The sequence below is a fragment of the Lingula anatina genome, chromosome 9 (assembly GCF_051362555.1).
Source record: "Lingula anatina isolate TDL-2025a chromosome 9, LinAna3.0, whole genome shotgun sequence".
In the NCBI taxonomy this organism is placed as follows: Eukaryota; Metazoa; Brachiopoda; class Lingulata; order Lingulida; family Lingulidae; genus Lingula; species Lingula anatina.
Window position 1 is genome coordinate 14,168,873 of NC_141775.1, and position 26,980 is coordinate 14,195,852.

At 36.4% G+C, this 26,980-nt stretch overlaps 1 long non-coding RNA gene across 7 annotated transcripts in view; it reads right to left on the reverse strand.

Annotated features, from left to right (window-relative positions):
• Positions 1 to 1,340: 1,340 nt before the first annotated feature.
• Positions 1,341 to 26,980, reverse strand: part of LOC147759953 (uncharacterized) — a 28,080-nt gene continuing 2,440 nt past the window's right edge. The window contains exons 2-9 of one of the 7 annotated variants that reach the window (XR_015331110.1): positions 21,631 to 21,787; positions 21,103 to 21,225; positions 18,643 to 18,793; positions 18,113 to 18,231; positions 13,656 to 13,812; positions 13,133 to 13,251; positions 10,140 to 10,820; positions 8,325 to 9,147 (exon numbers count right to left, since the gene is read on the reverse strand). This is a non-coding gene — a long non-coding RNA (uncharacterized LOC147759953). Of the gene's footprint in view, positions 2,742 to 8,324; positions 9,148 to 10,139; positions 10,821 to 13,132; positions 13,252 to 13,655; positions 13,813 to 18,112; positions 18,794 to 21,102; positions 21,226 to 21,630; positions 21,788 to 26,980 lie in introns of those variants that run through there. The other 6 variants (XR_015331111.1, XR_015331113.1, XR_015331114.1 and 3 more) reach the window with 6 other exon arrangements.

Sequence of the window (26,980 nt, forward strand, 5' to 3'; positions counted from 1 at the left end):
TTTGACATTGAATTTCGGAAGATCAATGGCGATTAAACGTCCCAACCTGTTTTCAACGTTGATCAAATGTCAAAAGTGTTGCTGTTTGGGGGACAGAGGTCATGTGACTTATGGATTTTCCACACAGTTTGTATTGGGCGTACAATAAATCTGCTCATCAAAAACAGTTCGTTTTGCTATATTTAAACAACCTTCTTACTTCAAGATGGACTACCCCCCAAAGCACTGAAGAGATACAAGACAAACTGGAGTTTAGCAGTTTGGAGATTTGTCTGTACAAATTCCCTGCAGATGCCTGGGTGAATAATCCAAAGGACATTGAAAGTACCATTTTATTAAACTAAAGACCCCCACAGTGCATTATAAATCAGTATAAATGACCTCTTTATTTTACCCCAGAAGTTGGTTACTATTGGTCTTCATTTTTGTATCATGCATCCTTTAAAACTGCAACAGAGATTTCTGGGGTTCTACATGTCCTAAACTCTCAAAGTCTCCAGGTTGTAACACCAACAGAATTTATTTTACTTACTATATAAAAGTTACATGGTACAATTTAAGGTCAATTTTGAGCTTCAACCCAACCTTCTGTTTTCAGTATCACTGAGATTTTCACGTACATCTTTATCAATTAAAATGTCAACCATTTATATTATATACTGATTAGTTTAATCGCTTCAAATCCAAGTCCAACCCCACAAGGTGAACACTAACACGGACTCCTTATAATGCGCATCTAAAAGATAACCAGGCTTGAAACCAGAACAGTAAAATGTGAACTTCAAAGGTATGAAATATTATCTAAAGCTACTTATACATAGTGAATAAATAATATGAAGACTTAAAAGTATTATTAAAAAATATTTTCCAATACTGTAGTGGCTGAAACATTCCTCTTTCCTCACCTAAAATCATATATTTATATGTCATACAGGGAAAATGCTCTGGCTTAAAAAACCTTAACTCTCCTTGTCAAGACCTCGTTATAAATATCGGTACCACACAGATTAACTTGTATGAGGATACAATGGAGGAAAGAAAAAAACGTGAGCTAATCATACACTGTGCCCTGCCACACAGAGTAGGGACAAAAAAGGCATGATTATGTGACACTACAATTAATAATAGTAATTTGACTCTGCAGGGCCGTAGCCTCCGGGGGGGCAGCTGCCCCCCCTGGGATTTGAGGTGCAAAAAAATAATTGCAAAGGTAAAAAAAATAATTCTGATTGAGCAATAAATAACAGTTAAAATGCACCAGAATGCAGTATTATACATACAGTTTTTAAAAATTCTCCACACCCCCCCTCTTCGGGGGCTTCGCCCCCTCGTGTCCGCTTACTGCCCCCCCCCTAGCATTTTGCTCAGGCTACGGCCCTGCTCTGTAATTATTTAAAAACTAATCCAACATTTAAGCTACAGGTTACTCCTTTTATTAAGATGACATGTACAATAACATTTCCCTTCATGTAATCCTGCTCAGGAAGCCAAAGGCAACATATTTAGTTTATTTAATAGCAAATGCCTAATGTCTGAACAATTTACATTGTACAATGTACCAGTACTTTATTCATCTGTTAATTGCTCAGACATTATAGGCATTTGCTATGAAATGAACTAAAAAGTACTGGTACAATGTACAGTGAACAGACAAGCAACATCATTATTCATTACACTGGTCTCAAGTACTATGAATTGTAATGTTACCTTGAACATGTATTAATTGTTACCTGCACTGTCTTTATCACCAGTGGCCAATCCTGGTAGATTATTTATACATAACCACTGCATCATCACTGTCAGTGTCAGTGCAGGTACAATTTTAATTGTTAAAACAGGTGAATAGAGGACTTGATTGGCAAGTGAACAGATCAGCAACAGGACTAATTACAGTGTTATTCCTCACATAATGTCATAAATGATAATGTTACCTTAAAATGAATTTATTGTGTAGGTACTTGCAATTCTGTATGCCAAGGGCACCTAGGCCAACATGTGCTTGCAGGCTCTAAGTGTAGTATAATAGATTCTGTGGGTTTCCTACATAGAATTAGGGTATAACACATTGTATAAAATTATCACTATAAAAATAATCAATTTTAATTACTAAGTTTTGAAAAATGAACATTTTTCAGATAAATAAATTCACAATTCTTTTAATGAGAAAAAATTCTTAATGGTAGTTTTTAAATTGTCATAGAATGTTTTGTGAAGATGCTCAAGTCTATGTACTTTTTACTAAAGATTTTGTAATGCACATGCGTGTACATGTACAAGCAATGGTGAACATTTCAGTACAATTAAACAAATCAAAATGAAATGTGTATTGTGCTTGGAATACAAATGCATGTTTTCCACACGTATTATATGCCATATAAACACTGCAAATTAGAGTCATAAATAGGGATTTCAGTATCATAGGCCCCATTTCCATAGATTTTTAGATCGATCTATCCTTGTGGGGAGTCTCACTAGATTACTGTCAGCTTGGCCGGCTTAAGCGTCTGCCCTGCCTACTAAAAGCTGCAAGGGGGTAATTAACTATGGTGCCCGCACAGCTGACTGCAATTTAGCGTGAACCCCCAGGTAGTTAGGTCGATCTAAATCTTAATCTCTAGATCATTCTAAATCTCAGGGAAAGCACCCATAGTCTCCACATCCGACAGGGGTTCATCTTCTACTTTACATAAAAGTCTAATGTGCACTTCAATCATCTCACATCATCCACAGTAGATCCATAACTGAAAGGAAAAACATTTTTATTTAAACTGTTATTTAACCTCTCTTTAATCTGTATTTGTAAATAATTATAAGGTGTAAAAATTTCATTGAGCTTCGGCACACACGTAAAACTTGAAAACTAATTATTCACATAATTATAAGTTTTCACTATCACTGTTATCATTGTCACTATTTTCTACCCATACGTGTACCTCCTTACTATTTATACTATCTATGCTGATTGGTTAATGGCTGGGACCACATACTCATGCCACCACCCACACCTAGTCCCACATAACCTGTCTGCAGACCTACAGCTGCAGCATTTCATTAAAAACTTGAATTACCTTGTACATCCTGATTTACCTGACCAGTTAAATTTATATTTCAGTGTACCTTTCTGTACCCTAATTTCAAAACATCCAAATACTGTATCTGATTTTGATCTGCCTTTGTCCACATCTGACTAATAAAATAAAACAAGGTAGCAAAGCTGTCAAATGTACAGACAAAAAGTAGAAAATAATAATAAGCAAAACAGACAACTGTCAATTATGATGCAATCATACATTATGTACATTAGACTTCATTGCAAAGTCAACATCACATAAAGCTTCAGACCCTTGAAGTCCAAGTTCACACTTTGAAAATGCTAGACTGAGAAGAATAGAAAGTGCAGAAATTTAATTAAAAAATGATAATCCAATAGAGCTGTTAGGGGGTAGTTATCTTTTTACCCGTTAAGTCGATAGCAATTTACTGAGACTCCCTAGGGAGATCCAGATGGATCAATCTAGGCATGGGAACCCAGTCATAAGTAACATGGTTTTCCCTAAATGGTCATCATAGGTCAGTGTCCAAAATAAGGTTTTCTTCAATTCTGATGGATTATTACATAATGCTTAACAGCATAATGCTTATCAATTTATAATAATAAAATATAAGTATCTAGATGTTCAGAAAATGTGGCTAGCAAAGGTCTTCAAACCCATGGAGGTTCCAAGCCAATATGTGATTTTTTTTTATTCAGTAGCAAATAAATATTCAATCTTACAGTTATTGCCTATGAATCACACACAAAAACAAACAATCATACACTTACATACTTGTACTCTCTCTCTCTCTCTCAGTATAAAAAGGTTGTACAGTTACAGTATTGTATAAAAGGGTAGAAATAGAGATTGACAATCCATGTTGCTAACCTCACAATTGAAATACTAAGAGGTATATCCTTAGCTAGTTGCTTGTCAATTAAGTTGTAATATGCAATCAATATTTTCCCATTTTCTTTTAACATGTTGTAGTTTTTTGTCGGTCTACATATACAAAGAATTTAAACAAATATTTCTGTAGTATTTAACATATTGTTTAGTTCCTTTCCCATGTTGGGATTTCTTTTCGTTCTACATATACTAACATATATCTTAATTATTAAGATAAGTAAATAAAAACTTTTATATCACAGGCTTGCACAAGCCCAAGTATAAAAATCTAAGATCTCTCAATGACCACACCTAAATTATCTTTTACGGAACAAATGACACACGTCCAAACATTCTGTACATGTGAGCAATCCCAGAAAACATGAAGAATAGTTTCCCTAGCAGCATTGCAAAATTCGAACTGTTCTGATTCTTTTTAAACTAGAAAAGCACTCAGAGAGCGCAGACCTCCACCAAGGCAGCAAAGTCTCCATCCAATGCCGTTTCACCCCTTTCAATATTTTTGCTTATTGATTGAATATTGATCTGGATGACCACCAAAAATTAATTATCTGTTCCTTGGCCCACTTCTGACAATTCCCGAAAATTTAATCAAAATTGGTCCATAACTTGTTTTTTTTATTATTGATTGATTATTGATCCGGATCACCACCAAAAACTAATCTGTTTCTTGGCCCACTTTTGACAGTTCCTGAAAATTTCATCAAAATCGGTCCATAACTTTTTGAGTTATGTTGATGACAGACAAACAGACAGACAAACAAACAGGGGTGAAAACATAACCTCCTTGGCGGAGGTAAAAATGTTCATAAGATAAACATTGGTACTGAATATTCTGTGATTTATTCTAAATTGAAGCATCTGCAGTTTCATGTCATCTGTTTCTTGGAAGGATCTAAATATTAGTTGCCAATCCTCATTATTTAAGGACTTTTTCATATTCTCATGCCATTTACCTATACTTTTGTTTGGTGATACAGTGTGGCCTTGGAGGAATTTTCTGTAGAAATACCTGGATGGTTTGGTAACTTTTTAAATCAAGTCAATTATTTCGTGGGATACAATGTGTAATTTTCTTCCATGAGTAGAGATAGTTTTATGCCATTCAGATGGTGTGCTCTTTTGAATACCCAAGTATTCCAAAAAGTTTTTTCATTTATTTTAATTCTTTATTTTTTTCCATAATGGTTGTGATAGGATTTCTTCTGGGGTTATACTGGGGCTTTCCTGAATTTCACTCAAAGAATCAAGGGGTTATTAGTTGCTTGTTGTACTAGTGTTTTTAATCACCTTTTGTCAAGGTCCATATTTTATGACCCCCGATTTCTGACTGTTTACTGAGAAAAAGCACTTTTCACTTACTTTCTTCATCCAAAAGTCTTTTTAGCCATGAAAGTTTTAGTGCCTCAGTAAAAAGTTTTATTTGTGGTACCTTAAGCCCTCCATTTTCGTAATCAGACACTATTGTTGCTCGTTTTATTTTGTCTCTTTCCCCATTTCAGATAAAGTTAAATATTATTGTATCCATAGTTTTAAAGATATGGTCTGGGGGTTTGGCAGGGCAGTTAGTATATCCACCAAAATAGGAAATATTACGGTTTTCACCACTGTTACCTTTCCTTTTATTGAAAGATTTCTCAAGGACCATACTTCCAGGATATTTTTTTATTTTTGCAATTTTTTTTCTATAAAATTTTAATTTTAATTAAAATTTCACAATGGTTAATTTTTTTCAATTCATATTTTATACCAAGCAACTAAAATGCACCTGCATGATTCAATTTTATTTCTTTTTCAGTTTTGATTTTTTTTATAACATCCTCTTTTGGCCTCAATCCATATTGCTTCTGTTTTTTTTTTTGAAACTGGCTCTGAGGCCTGAGCACTCAGAGAATGCAGCCATTAAGTAGAGGACCCTGTTCAAGGAGAACTCATCATCCCCCAGTATAAGAGTTGTATCATCTGCATAAGACGTAATAAGAAACTCCGTATTGTTTATATTGATTCCATTAACATCAGGGTCTAATTGTGGCCAAGAAAATTTCTAAACAAAGAAAAAGATATGGGGACAAGGGGTCTCCATGCTGTACACCCCTTTTTACTCTAAAGAACTACGAAAGATGGTCATTATTTTGTAAAGTCAGTGTATAAAGTTTTAACCCACTGTATCATTACTGCAATACTGGTAAGTGAAAAATGCCAATGTGTGAAAAATGAAATTTTCACAAAAAAAAACTGTATAAATTCCAGAAAAATTAACCAATCAGAATGGTTTTTCAACTGAAGCTGTACATGTATTTTAGTCCTTTGTTTCTTTCTTGTAAGTTTGAAAAGAGTTAGTGACATGGTTTTCCTCAAATGGTCACTATGGCAGCAGTGCCCAAAATAGGTTTTCTTCAATTTTGATGCAATATTACATAATGCTTAACAGAAAAATCACCACCTATTTAATTATGCACTGCAGGTAACATGGATATTTAGAAAATGTTACTAGCAAAGATCTTCAGGCCAATGGAACTTCAAAGTCACACCTCGAAAACGCCAAAATGTACCAGTGCACAAGAGTTACAGGGTTACCACTTAATATGGAATATTATTTTTTGGCGAATAAATTTTCTACAAAATATTTAATTTCTCTCTAACTACTTTAAATCCAAAGCTGAGGTGTCTTTTCATGTGTAGCCAGATGTGTTAACTAATTACAACACAACTCTCGAAACAATTGATGCATGCAGTTGCATGTTCTGTGGTCAGAAATGTGAGGGTGGTCTTTTCGGCAATGTCTGCCCTTGTATAAAAACGCATGGGTTTGGTCAATCTTTGGAGCGTGTTTAGAGAAGCAACGAAGGGATCGCTCTGAGACTTGACAGGTACCTTAGTGAAGATATGGTACGACAACAAAGCAACGCAGCTTACTATGGGATTCTTGCTCTCAGAGAAAATGGCCAGAAACGGACAACCATTGCCAGGTAATTCAACATTTATCAGGAACCGTTTGTGAAATCCTCCAAAGAAATGCTGCTACTGGGGCACCTACTCCAATACCTCGACCAGGGTGTCCGCGTATCACACCAAGAAGACAGGATCGCCTTCTCCTTAGTGGACGCCGTGCTGGTCGTACAAAGGCAACCAGTGTCCTCAGAAAAGAGAGGCAGAATGTCATTCAAACGCCCGTTTCAAGGTCCCACGTGAACAAGAGATTACTGCAAGCCGGTTATTTTGCACGAAGGCCAGTAGGGAAACCACTGTTAACAGCAGGTCATATACAGCGACGTCTGCAAAGGGCTGGGGACCACGTGCGTTTGCAGCCAAAACACTGGAATCACATTGTTTTCAGTGATAAGGCCAGATATGGATTTTTTTAGGGTTGATCCTCAAATCCGTGTCCACCGACGTGTACGAGGGACATAAAACAATGATTGTGTACCTCCTAGGGTGCAAGCAGGGGATGGTAACGTCTCTGTTTGGAGAGCATTTCATGTCGGTGCCCAGAACCAGTTGGTTTTCCTAGGAGGCAACCTCATCCAGGATTCCTACAGAGACATTCTACAGCAAACAATGCTTCGATTGGTAAGATTCATCTTCAGGAACAACTTTGTGTACCAAGACGACTGCGCAACCCCACATCGAGGCCGCAGAATCACTGTTTTTCTTCAAAACCAATGGGTTCAGCAACTGCCCTGGCCTGCAAACTCTCCAGATATGAACCCAATTGAAAATCTGTGGGCGGAAGTAACTCACAGAATTAATAGCTATGGTCCTCGGCCGGTAAATAGTGATGAACAGCGACAGGCAAATATCACTGCTTGGAATGATATCCCCACCCAAACTCTAAAAAACGTGTCACAGGATATGCCATGTAGGATGAGGGCGCTGCAAGCGGCTGCTGGAGGTCATACCCGCAATTACTGACTTTTCATGATTTACTGTAGTGAGTTCTTTGACATGTGTGACATATCACTGTCTGGAGGCTATCATTTTCCTGAATATCTTATCTTAAAGTTTATACTGACATCAAACTGTTGATATGGTTTTCTGGGGGTGTTCCTTTCTTTTGAATAGCATCTTATGTCAGATTTGATATTATTGACCAAAATATCTCACAACAGAAGACTGGATGTTATTATCACTCAGTGACATACTTTTTTTAATGACTCTAGCCAAAAAAATTTAATCAGCACTCAAAAATAACAATGATAAAAAATATTCCATATTAAGTGGTAACCCTGTATCTATACTGAAATGAGTTTATTTATATTTTCAATACTTTTTTTACATAAAACAAAATAATCAATTTACTGTCCTTTTTATATGATCAACTGAGAAAATTGTTGAGATGGGACAATATCAATAGATCAATTTTACATGTTCAATTTGCTCCATTCTTAGATTAATTCAGAACATAGTGAATGATTGAATCTGACAAACTTCAATGTTATGAGTTCATTTCTGACACTTTATTATACAATACAGGATAACAGGTTTACAATCATTTTTACATAATCAGCCAACAGTATTGTTAAGATGCAGAAAATGTGAAAAGAACACTTTTACGTATCTAATTTAGTTCAATAATGAGACTGTTCACATACTTACGAATTGAATCTCATGAAAATCACATATATACAAAAACACATTACTTCTCTTAAAACTGAAATGATCAAGCTTATTTTGGAACATGATCTGTATACGAGTCCTATAAGTATACATGTTATCTGTTTAATGGTAGATAAAATATACTGAAAAAAATGTAAAACAAGAGCCTAACTTTTGTAAAAATGGTTCAATAAAGCTGATTAGTAGTCTTATCCTGTGAGTTTCAAGACAAAATGCCTGTTTTTTTTAAGAAGTGTTAGCAGTGTTACAAATAATAATAATAATAATAATAATAATAATAATAATTTATTGAGCATTAAAATGTGTACAGTTACATTTTACAAGCTCTCTAAACTACAGTTTAACATAAATTGTGCGCATACGCTTAAGTAAGTATAACTACTTTAGATCATTCCATTACCAAAATACATATAAGCTAACTACTTCATACATATAGCTGACAATATTAAGACACAATGTAATATATAATACTGGATATAGTATTTTGTACAATATGCATTTGCTACTTAGGCATAACTGACTGTATAAACTTGGCCACTGCTGATGCACTTGCACGACACTGTAGATTGAGAATTTGTATTATTTGCTGAAAAAAAAAGCATAACTTTTGAAAAAAATGTATCGATCATGCTGATTTTTGAACTTGACCTGTATTTTATGAATTTATTCATCATTTATTCAAATGAAAAAAACACTAAAATGCAGCAGAGGGGAGGGGATGCAAAACTGACTGCAGACAGTAAAATATCACCTTGAAATAGAAAATAACACACCAAACTAAAAGAAAATGAACTAATTAATTCCTATAATTCATAAAAAATTTTCAAGCAATCCAAAATAGAGCAAAAAAAACTTATATGCAAATTTTCAAATAAGGCTGACCAAAAAGTGATGTATAACCTCCACCTCTCTCTTACGTGCACACACACACACACACCCTAACACACACACATCATTCATCATTGAGATTATTTAAAGACAACGTAGCATGACAGGATGTATAAATTCCATCTCCTTCTAGCACACACACAAACCAATTCATCTTTAAGATTAAATGAAGAAACAGAAACATGACACACTGTTATAAATTGATTTTCCCCCTGGTCATGTAAGCCTGTGTTATGTGGAGCTCAAAATAAATTCTAATGTTATGACAAAACTGGATAAGCTGAACACTTGTTTGTTTTAAATTTCTTCTGTTTCTGACTTTAAATTAATACACAAGCTGTAGCTTCCAATATCAGCATGATTTCATACCTTAATTTTGTTTAGTTTTTTACATAAATTTTGAAGTTTATGAAGCTTTTAACACTAAATTCTCAAACACAAAAAAGGTCCACTCCTTCGATAAAAGACCCCTCCTCCCCTTTTGAAATTGCTTGCTAAGGGGCCTGCTGTGAGATGTGTTCAGAACACTGGGGTCTCTACTCTGCTACAGCAACCATCAACTCCAGTATTGGTGATAAAGCAGACCTTGAAGGCATGTGTGGTGGAAATGGAAAGGGACACTGAGCCAACACTTGAGAAATACTGCATTTTAGATGGTGATTCATATGCCCTAAAGGGCTACCAACCTACCTCACAGTAATATCCCTCCAGTCCTACTGAAATTCATAGCCAACCATCACCTCAGTCTCAGACAGAATTCATGTGCACTGGCCAAAGTATCCTGGAGCTCTGGGATGTTTTCTAGACAACTGAAAATGGACAATTAAAAACTGATTAACAGACTCAATGACGATGTTAAGCGGCAGTGTGCTATGAAATTTTCCCTGTATATATCAGGCAGGTGCTGGGGATGTGAACATGATGATAAAAAACTGACCTATACCAGTGATGCCATGATAGAATGTTACCATGTGAACCATAACTTGTGCATAACATGAGGCAAGTCATTCACATATGCCAGGGTACAAATAGGTACCATTGGAACAAGCCCATGCTACCAGATGGCTACAGGCTACATATGACTGATGAGGAGAAAGATAAATTAAGACAAGCTATTGGCTACAAAATAGACAGAAATGCAGTATGTGCTCTTTCAGCAATTTAATAGTAACAGCCAGAAGCAGAAGCAGGGAACCACTGATACTAATACATCAACAAACCCAAAATGTGTCACCATGTCAAGGAATTTCAGTGGCAGCTTGGACACGCGGTGCAGTCGTCAAGGTGAACAATGGACCAGGCCAGTCTACAGTGCAACTTGTGGGTCATTCTGGGGCCATCCTTGTCCACAATTCCTGTGTTCGGCGTTAGCTGAAAAGTGAAGATGAACAAGTGAAAATGAGAAAGGACTTTTAAATACAAGCCAAATACATGCAAAACAAGAACTGTTTTGAGAAAATATCTAATGTATGACTCAAGACCAAGTAAAGTTATCAGTACAGAAAAGATATTTGCATGACAAGCTGCCACAGAAATCCATTAGATGCCATCCAGATCAGAATAATAAAAAACATACTGAATTTTATACATACACTGTTGTCTGTTAGTTATTCATTAAATTGTTTTTTATGGATTGGGGGTGAAAGGTAGGGTTGATTTTAAAGTAACACTTAAAAGATTTGGCCAAATTTTAAGGGTCACACTTAAAAAAGTGGGGTTAATTTTATGGTTAGGGTAAGGGTAAGACATAGGGCTAGACTTAGGGCTAGCTAGGATAAAGATTAGGGTTAGCCTTAGGGACCATTCCCAGTCTATCTCCCTGGGGAGTTTACTAAATTCCCATCCACTTAAAGGGCTTAAATGTCTGTCACGCCTTGTAAAACTGTTAAGGGGTAATTACTTTACCCTCTAGCTGATTAAGACATTTAAGCTGGTTAAGTTGACAGTAATCTAGTGAGACTCCCCAGGGAGTTAGATCGATCCATATGGATCGGTCTGAGCATGAGAACCCAGTCCTAAAAGTTGGGCTTAATGTTAGGGTAATGATTAAAGGTAGGTTTACAGGACATACTTCAGATATTGCTCAGTGCAGGACACATAAATGTGTTTTGATATTGATCCATTTTAAGCATTACAGTTGCCATAGAAATTTAAAAAACATGCCATCCACTTTCCCTCTAGGTTACAAACCACTATAAAAAATCCCATTCACTTTCATTGTAATGTTTAATTCTTTCCTTGCTTCAACAAACACTTCCACCTACAACCTAAACAGTATACCTTACCAGTATAGCCATCCAGTCATAATAATTTCATTGTAAGTATGGTAACACAGTTTTTTTTCATAACGTTTGTGGTGGCAGTGCACAAAGCAGTTTTCTTGTCAATTTTGATGCAATATTACATACTGATTAAAAGTGAAATTACCACCAACTAAAATATCTAGCATAAATAACATGAATTTGTAGAAAATTTGATTTTTATTCAGTTTCATGCTCGTCAGAGTTCAAAGTCCCATGGTGAAAATGCCAATAAATTTCACAAAAATGTATAACTTAAGAAAAAGAAGCCAATTAACACTGCCTTTCCAACTCAGGCTGCATTTTAGTCCTAATTACTGTAAATACACTTATTGTGTCTGTATATAAAAATCAAGATATCTTATCAGCATAGCCTCCCAGTCACAAGAACTTTACTGTAAGGTGCTGCCCCCAAGCAGATGAAAAAAGCACTAAAATGCAGCAGAGGGGAGGGTATGCAAAACTGACTGCAGGCAGTAAAATATCACCTTGAAATAGAAAATAACACACCAAACTAAAAGAAAATGAACAAATTAATTCCTATAATTCATTAAAAAGCTTTCAAACAATCTGAAATAGAGGAAAAACCTCAATTTTCCCTTGTATGCAAATCTTCTTGCCTCAAAATTATCAAATAAGGCTGACCAAAAAGTGATGTATAATGTCTATCTCTCTCTTACACACACACACACACATACACACACACACACACACTTGCAGACAGGCACAAATGATGTCATCACTGAGATTATATGAAGACAACCTAGCATATGACTAGATGTATAAATTCCATCTCTCTCTCTAACACACACACACACACACAGACACACACGCACACACCAAGTCTTCTTTGAGATTAAGTGAAGACACAGAAGCATGACACAATGTTATAGTTCTAAACAGATATTCTCCCTGTTCACGTTGGCCTATGTGTTATGTAGAGCATTAAATTAATTGTAATGTTATGACAATACTTGATAAGATGAACACTTGTTTCTTTTAAATTTCTTCTGTTTTTGACTTTCGATTCATACAGCTTTCAATATCAGCATGATTTCATACCTTTATTTTGTTTAGTTTTTTACATAAATTTTGAAGTTTATGAAGCTTTTAACACTAAATTCTCAAACACAAAAAAGGTCCACTCCTTCGATAAAAGACCCCTCCTCCCCTTTTGAAATTGCTTGCTAAGGGATCTGCTGTGAGATGTGTTCAGAACACTGGGGTCTCTACTCTGCTACAGCAACCACCAAGTCCAGCACTGGTGATAAAGCAGACCTTGAAGGCATGTGTGGTGGAAATGCAAAGGGACATTGAGCCAACACTTGAGAAATACTGCATTTTAGCAGGTGATTCATATGCACTAAAGGGCTACCAACCTACCTCACAGTAATATCCCTCCAGTCCTACTGAAATTCATAGCCAACCATCACCTCAGTCTTGGACAGAATTCATGTGCACTGGCCAAAGTATCCTGGAGCTCTGGGATGTTTTCTAGACAACTGAAAATGGACAATTAAAAACTGATTTACAGACTCAATGATGATGTTAAGCGGCAGTGTGCTATGAAATTTTCACTGTATATATCAGGCAGGTGCTGGGGATGTGAACATGATGATAAAAAACTGACCTATACCAGTGATGCCATGATTGAATGTTACCATGTGAACCATTACTTGTGCATAACACGAGGCAAGTCATTCACATATGCCTGGGTACAAATAGGTACCATTGGAACAAGCCCATGCTACCAGATGGCTACATATGACTGATGAGCAGAAAGATAAATTAAGACAAGCTATTGGCTAAAAAAAAGACAGAAATGCAGTACGTGCTCTTTCAGGAATTTAATAGTAACAGCCAGAAGCAGAAGCAGGGAACCACTGAAACTAATACATCAACAAACCCAAAATGTGTCACCATGTCAAGGAATTTCAGTGGCAGCTTGGACACGCAGTGCAGTCTTCAAGGTAAACAGTGGACCAGGCCAGTCTACCGGTACAGTGCAACTTGTGGATCATGCTGGGGCCATCCTTGTCCCCAATTCCTGTGTTCGGCGCTAGCTGAAAAGTGAAGATGAACAAGTGAAAATGAGAAAGGACTTTTAAATACAAGCCAGATACATGCAAAACAAGAACTGTTTTGAGAAAATATCTAATGTATGACTCAAGACCAAGTAAAGTTATCAGTACAGAAAAGATATATGCATGACAAGCTGCCAAAGAAATCCATTAGATGCCATCCAGATCAGAATAATAATAAACAAATTGAATTTTTTACATACACTGTTGTCTGTTATTTATTCATTAAACTGTTTTTTATGGATTGGGAGTGAAAGGTAGGGTTGATTTTAAAGTAACACTTAAAAGAACTGGCTAATTTTCAAGGGTCACACTTTAAAAAGTGGGGTTAATTTTAAGGTTAGAGTAAGGGTAAGACATAGGGCTTGACTAAGGGCTAGGATAAGGATTAGGGTTAGTCTTAGGGACCATTCCCACAGATATTTGGATCAGTCTATCTCCCTGAGGAGTTTACTAAATTCCCATCAACTTAAAGGGCTTAAATGTCTGTCACGCCTTGTAAAACTGTTAGGGGGTAATTACCTTTACCCTCTAGCTGATTAAGACATTTAAGCTGGTTAAGTTGACAGTAATCTAGTGAGACTCCCCAGGGAGTTAGATCGATCCATATGGATCGGTCTGAGCATGAGAACCCAGTCCTAAAAGTTGGGCTTAATGTTAGGGTAATGATTAAAGGTAGGTTTACAGGACATACTTCAGATATTGCTCAGTGCAGGACACATAAATGTGTTTTGATATTGATCCATTTTAAGCATTACAGTTGCCATAGAAATTTAAAAAACATGCCATCCACTTTCCCTCTAGGTTACAAACCACTATAAAAAATCCCATTCACTTTCATTGTAATGTTTAATTCTTTCCTTGCTTCAACAAACACTTCCACCTACGACCTAAACAGTATACCTTACCAGTATAGCCTTCCAGTCATAATAATTTCATTGTAAGTATGGTAACACAGTTTTTTTTCATAACGTTTGTGGTGGCAGTGCACAAAGCAGTTTTCTTGTCAATTTTGATGCAATATTACATACTGATTAAAAGTGAAATTACCACCAACTAAAATATCTAGCATAAATATCATGAATGTGTAGAAAATTTGATTTTTATTCAGTTTCATGCTCGTGAGAGTTCAAAGTCCCATGGTGAAAATGCCAATAAATTTCACAAAAATGTATAACTTAAGAAAAAGAAGCCAATTAACACTGCCTTTCCAACTCAGGCTGCATTTTAGTCCTAATTACTGTAAATACACTTATTGTGTCTGTATATAAAAATCAAGATATCTTATCAGCATAGCCTCCCAGTCACAGGAACTTTACTGTAAGGTGCTGCCCCCAAGCAGATGAAAAAAGCACTAAAATGTAGCAGGGGGGAGGGTATGCAAAACTGACTGCAGGCAGTAAAATATCACCTTGAAATAGAAAATAACACACCAAACTAAAAGAAAATGAACAAATTGATTCCCATAATTCATTAAAAAGCTTTCAAACAATCTGAAATAGAGGAAAAACCTCAATTTTCTCTTATATGGAAATCTTCTTGCCTCAAAAATATCAAATAAGGCTGACCAAAAAGTGATGTATAACCTCTATCTCTCTCTTACACACACAAACACACACATACACACACACACACACACACTTGCAGACAGGCACAAATGATGTCATCACTGAGATTATATGAAGACAACGTAGCTGGCATATGACTTGATGTATAAATTCAATCTCTCTCTCTAACACACACATAAAAACACAAACACACACACACGCACACACCAAGTCATCTTTGAGATTAAGTGAAGACACAGAAGCATGACACAATGTTATAGTTCTAAATAGATATTCTCCCTGTTCACGTTGGCCTACGTGTTATGTAGAGCTTTAAATTAATTGTAATGTTATGACAATACTTGATAAGATGAACACTTGTTTCTTTTAAATTTCTTCTCTTTTTGACTTTCGATTCATACAGCTTTCAATATCAGCATGATTTTATACCTTTATTTTGTTTAGTTTTTTACATAAATTTTGAAGTTTATGAAGCTTTTAACACTAAATTCTCAAACACAAAAAAGGTCCACTCCTTCGATAAAAGACCCATCCTCCCCTTTTGAATGTGTAGAAAATTTGATTTTTTTTCAGCTTCATGCTCGTGGGAGTTCAAAGTCCCATGGTGAAAATGCCAATAAATTTCACAAAAATGTATAACTTAAGAAAAAGAAGCCAATTAACACTGCCTTTCCAACTCAGGCTGCATTTTAGTCCTAATTACTGTAAATACACTTATTGTGTCTGTATATAAAAATCAAGATATCTTATCAGCATAGCCTCCCAGTCACAAGAACTTTACTGTAAGGTGCTGCCCCCAAGCAGATGAAAAAAGCACTAAAATGCAGCAGAGGGGAGGGTATGCAAAACTGACTGCAGGCAGTAAAATATCACCTTGAAATAGAAAATAACACACCAAACTAAAAGAAAATGAACAAATTGATTCCCATAATTCATTAAAAACCATTCAAACAATCCGAAATAGAGAAAAAACCTCAATTTTCTCTTATATGGAAATCTTCTTGCCTCAAAATTATCAAATAAGGCTGACCAAAAAGTGATGTATAACCTCCATCTCTCTCTTACACACACCCATACAAACACACACACACACACACTTGCAGACAGGCACAAATGATGTCATCACTGAGATTATATGAAGACAACGTAGCATATGACTAGATGTATAAATTTCATCTCTCTCTAACACACACACACACACACACACACACACACACACAGACACACACACACACACCAAGTCTTCTTTGAGATTAAGTGAAGACACAGAAGCATGACACAATGTTATAGTTCTAAATAGATATTCTCCCTGTTCACGTTGGCTTACGTGTTATGTAGAGCATTAAATTAATTGTAATGTTATGACAATACTTGATAAGATGAACACTTGTTTCTTTTAAATTTCTTCTGTTTTTGACTTTCGATTCATACAGCTTTCAATATCAGCATGATTTCATACCTTTATGTTGTTTAGTTTTTTACATAAATTTTGAAGTTTATGAAGCTTTTAACACTAAATTCTCAAACACAAAAAAGGTCCACTGAGCTCCTTCGATAAAAGACCCCTCCTCCCCTTTTGAATGTGTAGAAAATTTGATTTTTATTCTGTTTCATGCTCGTGGGAGTTCAGAGTCCCATGGTGAAAATGCCAATAAATTTCACACAAATGTATAACTTAAGAAAAAGAAGCCAATTAACACTGCCTTTCCAATTCAGGCTGCATTTTAGTCCTAATTACTGTAAATACACTTATTGTGTCTGTATATAAAAATCAAGATATCTTATCAGCATAGCCTCCCAGTCACAAGAACTTTACTGTAAGGTGCTGCCCCCAAGCAGATGAAAAAAGCACTAAAATGCAGCAGAGGGGAGGGTATGCAAAACTGACTGCAGACAGTAAAATATCACCTTGAAATAGAAAATAACACACCAAACTAAAAGAAAATGAACAAATTGATTCCCATAATTCATTAAAAACCTTTCAAACAAACCGAAATAGAGGAAAAACCTCAATTTTCTCTTATATGGAAAACTTCTTGCCTCAAAATTATCAAATAAGGCTGACCAAAAAGTGATGTATAACCTCTGTCTCTCTCTTACACACACACACACACACACACACACACACAAACACACACACACTTGCAGACAGGCACAAATGATGTCATCACTGAGATTATATGAAGACAACGTAGCATATGACTAGATGTATAAATTCCATCTCTCTCTCTCTAACACACACACACACACACACACACACAGACACACACGCACACACCAAGTCTTCTTTGAGATTAAGTGAAGACACAGAAGCATGACACAATGTTATAGTTCTAAACAGATATTCTCCCTGTTCGATTCATACAGCTTTCAATATCAGCATGATTTCATACCTTTATTTTGTTTAGTTTTTTACATAAATTTTGAAGTTTATGAAGCTTTTAACACTAAATTCTCAAACACAAAAAAGGTCCACTCCTTCGATAAAAGACCCCTCCTCCCCTTTTGAAATTGCTTGCTAAGGGGCCTGCTGTGAGATGTGTTCAGAACACTGGGGTCAATACTCTGCTACAGCAACCACCGACTCGAGCACTGGTGATAAAGCAGACCTTGAAGGCATGTGTGGTGGAAATGCAAAGGGACACTGAGCCAACACTTGAGAAATACTGCATTTTACCAGGTGATTCATATGCATTAAAGGGCTACCAACCTACCTCACAGTAATATCCCTCCAGTTCTACTGAAATTCATAGCCAACCATCACCTCAGTCTCGGACAGAATTCATGTGCACTGGCCAAAGTATCCTGGAGCTCTGGGATGTTTTCTAGACAACTGAAAATGGACAATTAAAAACTGATTAACAGACTCAATGACGATGTTAAGCGGCAGTGTGCTATGAAATTTTCCCTGTATATATCAGGCAGGTGCTGGGGATGTGAACATGATGATAAAAAACTGACCTATACCAGTGATGCCATGATAGAATGTTACCATGTGAACCATAACTTGTGCATAACATGAGGCAAGTCATTCACATATGCCAGGGTACAAATAGGTACCATTGGAACAAGCCCATGCTACCAGATGGCTACAGGCTACATATGACTGATGAGGAGAAAGATAAATTAAGACAAGCTATTGGCTACAAAATAGACAGAAATGCAGTATGTGCTCTTTCAGCAATTTAATAGTAACAGCCAGAAGCAGAAGCAGGGAACCACTGATACTAATACATCAACAAACCCAAAATGTGTCACCATGTCAAGGAATTTCAGTGGCAGCTTGGACACGCGGTGCAGTCGTCAAGGTGAACAATGGACCAGGCCAGTCTACAGTGCAACTTGTGGGTCATTCTGGGGCCATCCTTGTCCACAATTCCTGTGTTCGGCGTTAGCTGAAAAGTGAAGATGAACAAGTGAAAATGAGAAAGGACTTTTAAATACAAGCCAAATACATGCAAAACAAGAACTGTTTTGAGAAAATATCTAATGTATGACTCAAGACCAAGTAAAGTTATCAGTACAGAAAAGATATATGCATGACAAGCTGCCACAGAAATCCATTAGATGCCATCCAGATCAGAATAATAAAAAACATACTGAATTTTATACATACACTGTTGTCTGTTAGTTATTCATTAAATTGTTTTTTATGGATTGGGGGTGAAAGGTAGGGTTGATTTTAAAGTAACACTTAAAAGATTTGGCCAAATTTTAAGGGTCACACTTAAAAAAGTGGGGTTAATTTTATGGTTAGGGTAAGGGTAAGACATAGGGCTAGACTTAGGGCTAGCTAGGATAAAGATTAGGGTTAGCCTTAGGGACCATTCCCAGTCTATCTCCCTGGGGAGTTTATTAAATTCCCATCCACTTAAAGGGCTTAAATGTCTGTCACGCCTTGTAAAACTGTTAGGGGGTAATTACTTTACCCTCTAGCTGATTAAGACATTTAAGCTGGTTAAGTTGACAGTAATCTAGTGAGACTCCCCAGGGAGTTAGATCGATCCATATGCATCGGTCTGAGCATGAGAACCCAGTCCTAAAAGTTGGGCTTAATGTTAGGGTAATGATTAAAGGTAGGTTTACAGGACATACTTCAGATATTGCTCAGTGCAGGACACATAAATGTGTTTTGATATTGATCCATTTTAAGCATTACAGTTGCCATAGAAATGTAAAAAACATGCCATCCACTTTCCCTCTAGGTTACAAACCACTATAAAAAATCCCATTCACTTTCATTGTAATGTTTAATTCTTTCCTTGCTTCAACAAACACTTCCACCTACAACCTAAACAGTATACCTTACCAGTATAGCCATCCAGTCATAATAATTTCATTGTAAGTATGGTAACACAGTTTTTTTTCATAACGTTTGTGGTGGCAGTGCACAAAGCAGTTTTCTTGTCAATTTTGATGCAATATTACATACTGATTAAAAGTGAAATTACCACCAACTAAAATATCTAGCATAAATAACATGAATGTGTAGAAAATTTGATTTTTATTCAGTTTCATGCTCGTGAGAGTTCAAAGTCCCATGGTGAAAATGCCAATAAATTTCACAAAAATGTATAACTTAAGAAAAAGAAGCCAATTAACACTGCCTTTCCAACTCAGGCTGCATTTTAGTCCTAATTACTGTAAATACACTTATTGTGTCTGTATATAAAAATCAAGATACATGTATCTTATCAGCATAGCCTCCCAGTCACAAGAACTTTACTGTAAGGTGCTGCCCCCAAGCAGATGAAAAAAGCACTAAAATGCAGCAGAGGGGAGGGTATGCAAAACTGACTGCAGGCAGTAAAATATCACCTTGAAATAGAAAATAACACACCAAACTAAAAGAAAATGAACAAATTAATTCCTATAATTCATTAAAAAGCTTTCAAATAATCTGAAATAGAGGAAAAACCTCAATTTTCCCTTGTATGCAAATCTTCTTGCCTCAAAATTATCAAATAAGGCTGACCAAAAAGTGATGTATAATGTCTATCTCTCTCTTACACACACACACACACATACACACACACTTGCAGACAGGCACAAATGATGTCATCACTGAGATTATATGAAGACAACCTAGCATATGACTAGATGTATAAATTCCATCTCTCTCTCTAACACACACACACACACACACACACAGACACACACCAAGTCTTCTTTGAGATTAAGAGAAGACACAGAAGCATGACACAATGTTATAGTTCTAAACAGATATTCTCCCTGTTCACGTTGGCCTATGTGTTATGTAGAGCATTAAATTAATTGTAATGTTATGACAATACTTGATAAGATGAACACTTGTTTCTTTTAAATTTCTTCTGTTTTTGACTTTCGATTCATACAGCTTTCAATATCAGCATGATTTCATACCTTTATTTTGTTTAGTTTTTTACATAAATTTTGAAGTTTATGAAGCTTTTAACACTAAATTCTCAAACACAAAAAAGGTCCACTGAGCTCCTTCGATAAAAGACCCCTCCTCCCCTTTTGAAATTGCTTGCTAAGGGATCTGCTGTGAGATGTGTTCAGAACACTGGGGTCTCTACTCTGCTACAGCAACCACCAAGTCCAGCACTGGTGATAAAGCAGACCTTGAAGGCATGTGTGGTGGAAATGCAAAGGGACACTGAGCCAACACTTGAGAAATACTGCATTTTAGCAGGTGATTCATATGCACTAAAGGGCTACCAACCTACTTCACAGTAATATCCCTCCAGTCCTACTGAAATTCATAGCCAACCATCACCTCAGTCTTGGACAGAATTCATGTGCACTGGCCAAAGTATCCTGGAGCTCTGGGATGTTTTCTAGACAACTGAAAATGGACAATTAAAAACTGATTAACAGACTCAATGATGATGTTAAGCGGCAGTGTGCTATGAAATTTTCACTGTATATAACAGGCAGGTGCTGGGGATGTGAACATGATGATAAAAAAACTGACCTATACCAGTGATGCCATGATTGAATGTTAACATGTGAACCATTACTTGTGCATAACACGAGGCAAGTCATTCACATATGCCTGGGTACAAATAGGTACCATTGGAACAAGCCCATGCTACCAGATGGCTATATATGACTGATGAGGAGAAAGATAAATTAAGACAAGCTATTGGCTAAAAAAAAGACAGAAATGCAGTACGTGCTCTTTCAGGAATTTAATAGTAACAGCCAGAAGCAGAAGCAGGGAACCACTGAAACTAATACATCAACAAACCCAAAATGTGTCACCATGTCAAGGAATTTCAGTGGCAGCTTGGACACGCAGTGCAGTCTTCAAGGTAAACAGTGGACCAGGCCAGTCTACCGGTACAGTGCAACTTGTGGATCATGCTGGGGCCATCCTTGTCCCCAATTCCTGTGTTCGGCGTTAGCTGAAAAGTGAAGATGAACAAGTGAAAATGAGAAAGGACTTTTAAATACAAGCCAGATACATGCAAAACAAGAACTGTTTTGAGAAAATATCTAATGTATGACTCAAGACCAAGTAAAGTTATCAGTACAGAAAAGATATATGCATGACAAGCTGCCAAAGAAATCCATTAGATGCCATCCAGATCAGAATAATAATAAACAAATTGAATTTTTTACATACACTGTTGTCTGTTATTTATTCATTAAACTGTTTTTTATGGATTGGGAGTGAAAGGTAGGGTTGATTTTAAAGTAACACTTAAAAGAACTGGCTAATTTTCAAGGGTCACACTTTAAAAAGTGGGGTTAATTTTAAGGTTAGAGTAAGGGTAAGACATAGGGCTAGACTAAGGGCTAGGATAAGAATTAGGGTTAGTCTTAGGGACCATTCCCACAGATATTTGGATCAGTCTATCTCCCTGGGGAGTTTACTAAATTCCCATCAACTTAAAGGGCTTAAATGTCTGTCACGCCTTGTAAAACTGTTAGGGGGTAATTACCTTTACCCTCTAGCTGATTAAGACATTTAAGCTGGTTAAGTTGACAGTAACCTAGTGAGCCTCCCCGGGGAGTTAGATCGATCCAGATGGATCGGTCTAGGCACGGGAACCCAGTCCTAAAAGTTGGGCTTAATGTTAGGGTAATGATTAAAGGTAGGCTTAGGCTTCGTTCACATGCAATGTCTATTTTCTCAATTCTATTTTCTATTCGCGCTATCTTATGATCACGGTCTGTGCCCTGAATATCCCGCGGCGTAATTACTGGCAGCGCGAGCCAGTTACTTATAGTAACTTATAAGACATACCGCAAATAGAAAATAGAATTTAGAAAATAGACATTGCATGTGAATGAAGCCTTACAGGACATACTTCTGATATTGCTCAGTGCAGGACACATAATTGTGTTTTGATATTGATCCATTTTAAGCATTACAGTTGCCATAGAAATTTAAAAAACACTTTCCCTCTAGGTTACAAACCACTATAAAAAATCCCATTCACTTTCATTGTAAGGTTTAATTCTTTCCTTGTTCAACAAACACTTCCACCTAAGATTTAAACAGTATACCTTACCAGTATAGCCTTCCAGTCACAATAATTTCACTGTAAGTATGGTAACACATTTTTTTTCATAACGTTTGTGGTGGCAGTGCACAAAGCAGTTTGCTTGTCAATTTTGATGCAATATTACATACTGATTAAAAGTGAAATTACCACCAACTAAAATATCTAGCATAAATAACATGAATGTGTAGAAAATTTGATTTTTATTCTGTTTCATGCTCGTGAGAGTTCAAAGTCCCATGGTGAAAATGCCAATAAATATCACAAAAATGTATAACTTAAGAAAAAGAAGCCAATTAACACTGCCTTTCCAACTCAGGCTGCATTTTAGTCCTAATTACTGTAAATACACTTATTGTGTCTGTATATAAAAATCAAGATATCTTATCAGCATAGCCTCCCAGTCACAGGAACTTTACTGTAAGGTGCTGCCCCCAAGCAGATGAAAAAAGCACTAAAATGTAGCAGGGGGGAGGGTATGCAAAACTGACTGCAGGCAGTAAAATATCACCTTGAAATAGAAAATAACACACCAAACTAAAAGAAAATGAACAAATTGATTCCCATAATTCATTAAAAAGCTTTCAAACAATCTGAAATAGAGGAAAAACCTCAATTTTCTCTTATATGGAAATCTTCTTGCCTCAAAAATATCAAATAAGGCTGACCAAAAAGTGATGTATAACCTCTATCTCTCTCTTACACACACAAACACACACATACACACACACACACACACACTTGCAGACAGGCACAAATGATGTCATCACTGAGATTATATGAAGACAACGTAGCTGGCATATGACTTGATGTATAAACTCAATCTCTCTCTCTAACACACACATAAAAACACAAACACACACACACGCACACACCAAGTCATCTTTGAGATTAAGTGAAGACACAGAAGCATGACACAATGTTATAGTTCTAAATAGATATTCTCCCTGTTCACGTTGGCCTACGTGTTACGTAGAGCTTTAAATTAATTGTAATGTTATGACAATACTTGATAAGATGAACACTTGTTTCTTTTAAATTTCTTCTCTTTTTGACTTTCGATTCATACAGCTTTCAATATCAGCATGATTTTATACCTTTATTTTGTTTAGTTTTTTACATAAATTTTGAAGTTTATGAAGCTTTTAACACTAAATTCTCAAACACAAAAAAGGTCCACTCCTTCGATAAAAGACCCATCCTCCCCTTTTGAATGTGTAGAAAATTTGATTTTTTTTCAGCTTCATGCTCGTGGGAGTTCAAAGTCCCATGGTGAAAATGCCAATAAATTTCACAAAAATGTATAACTTAAGAAAAAGAAGCCAATTAACACTGCCTTTCCAACTCAGGCTGCATTTTAGTCCTAATTACTGTAAATACACTTATTGTGTCTGTATATAAAAATCAAGATTGTGTCTGTATATAAAAATCAAGATATCTTATCAGCATAGCCTCCCAGTCACAAGAACTTTACTGTAAGGTGCTGCCCCCAAGCAGATGAAAAAAGCACTAAAATGCAGCAGAGGGGAGGGTATGCAAAACTGACTGCAGGCAGTAAAATATCACCTTGAAATAGAAAATAACACACCAAACTAAAAGAAAATGAACAAATTGATTCCCATAATTCATTAAAAACCATTCAAACAATCCGAAATAGAGAAAAAACCTCAATTTTCTCTTATATGGAAATCTTCTTGCCTCAAAATTATCAAATAAGGCTGACCAAAAAGTGATGTATAACCTCCATCTCTCTCTTACACACACCCATACAAACACACACACACACACACTTGCAGACAGGCACAAATGATGTCATCATTGAGATTATATGAAGACAACGTAGCATATGACTAGATGTATAAATTTCATCTCTCTCTAACACACACACACACACACACACACACACACACAGACACACACACACACACCAAGTCTTCTTTGAGATTAAGTGAAGACACAGAAGCATGACACAATGTTATAGTTCTAAATAGATATTCTCCCTGTTCACGTTGGCTTACGTGTTATGTAGAGCATTAAATTAATTGTAATGTTATGACAATACTTGATAAGATGAACACTTGTTTCTTTTAAATTTCTTCTGTTTTTGACTTTCGATTCATACAGCTTTCAATATCAGCATGATTTCATACCTTTATGTTGTTTAGTTTTTTACATAAATTTTGAAGTTTATGAAGCTTTTAACACTAAATTCTCAAACACAAAAAAGGTCCACTGAGCTCCTTCGATAAAAGACCCCTCCTCCCCTTTTGAATATGTAGAAAATTTGATTTTTATTCTGTTTCATGCTCGTGGGAGTTCAAAGTCCCATGGTGAAAATGCCAATAAATTTCACACAAATGTATAACTTAAGAAAAAGAAGCCAATTAACACTGCCTTTCCAATTCAGGCTGCATTTTAGTCCTAATTACTGTAAATACACTTATTGTGTCTGTATATAAAAATCAAGATATCTTATCAGCATAGCCTCCCAGTCACAAGAACTTTACTGTAAGGTGCTGCCCCCAAGCAGATGAAAAAAGCACTAAAATGCAGCAGAGGGGAGGGGATGCAAAACTGACTGCAGACAGTAAAATATCACCTTGAAATAGAAAATAACACACCAAACTAAAAGAAAATGAACAAATTGATTCCCATAATTCATTAAAAACCTTTCAAACAAACCGAAATAGAGGAAAAACCTCAATTTTCTCTTATATGGAAAACTTCTTGCCTCAAAATTATCAAATAAGGCTGACCAAAAAGTGATGTATAACCTCTGTCTCTCTCTTACACACACACACACACACACACACACACACACACAAACACACACACACACACACTTGCAGACAGGCACAAATGATGTCATCACTGAGATTATATGAAGACAACGTAGCATATGACTAGATGTATAAATTCCATCTCTCTCTCTCTAACACACACACACACACACACACACACAGACACACACGCACACCAAGTCTTCTTTGAGATTAAGTGAAGACACAGAAGCATGACACAATGTTATAGTTCTAAACAGATATTCTCCCTGTTCGATTCATACAGCTTTCAATATCAGCATGATTTCATACCTTTATTTTGTTTAGTTTTTTACATAAATTTTGAAGTTTATGAAGCTTTTAACACTAAATTCTCAAACACAAAAAAGGTCCACTCCTTCGATAAAAGACCCCTCCTCCCCTTTTGAAATTGCTTGCTAAGGGGCCTGCTGTGAGATGTGTTCAGAACACTGGGGTCAATACTCTGCTACAGCAACCACCGACTCGAGCACTGGTGATAAAGCAGACCTTGAAGGCATGTGTGGTGGAAATGCAAAGGGACACTGAGCCAACACTTGAGAAATACTGCATTTTACCAGGTGATTCATATGCATTAAAGGGCTACCAACCTACCTCACAGTAATATCCCTCCAGTTCTACTGAAATTCATAGCCAACCATGCATCACCTCAGTCTCGGACAGAATTCATGTGCACTGGCCAAAGTATCCTGGAGCTCTGGGATGTTTTCTAGACAACTGAAAATGGACAATTAAAAACTGATTAACAGACTCAATGACGATGTTAAGCGGCAGTGTGCTATGAAATTTTCCCTGTATATATCAGGCAGGTGCTGGGGATGTGAACATGATGATAAAAAACTGACCTATACCAGTGATGCCATGATAGAATGTTACCATGTGAACCATAACTTGTGCATAACATGAGGCAAGTCATTCACATATGCCAGGGTACAAATAGGTACCATTGGAACAAGCCCATGCTACCAGATGGCTACAGGCTACATATGACTGATGAGGAGAAAGATAAATTAAGACAAGCTATTGGCTACAAAATAGACAGAAATGCAGTATGTGCTCTTTCAGCAATTTAATAGTAACAGCCAGAAGCAGAAGCAGGGAACCACTGATACTAATACATCAACAAACCCAAAATGTGTCACCATGTCAAGGAATTTCAGTGGCAGCTTGGACACGCGGTGCAGTCGTCAAGGTGAACAATGGACCAGGCCAGTCTACAGTGCAACTTGTGGGTCATTCTGGGGCCATCCTTGTCCACAATTCCTGTGTT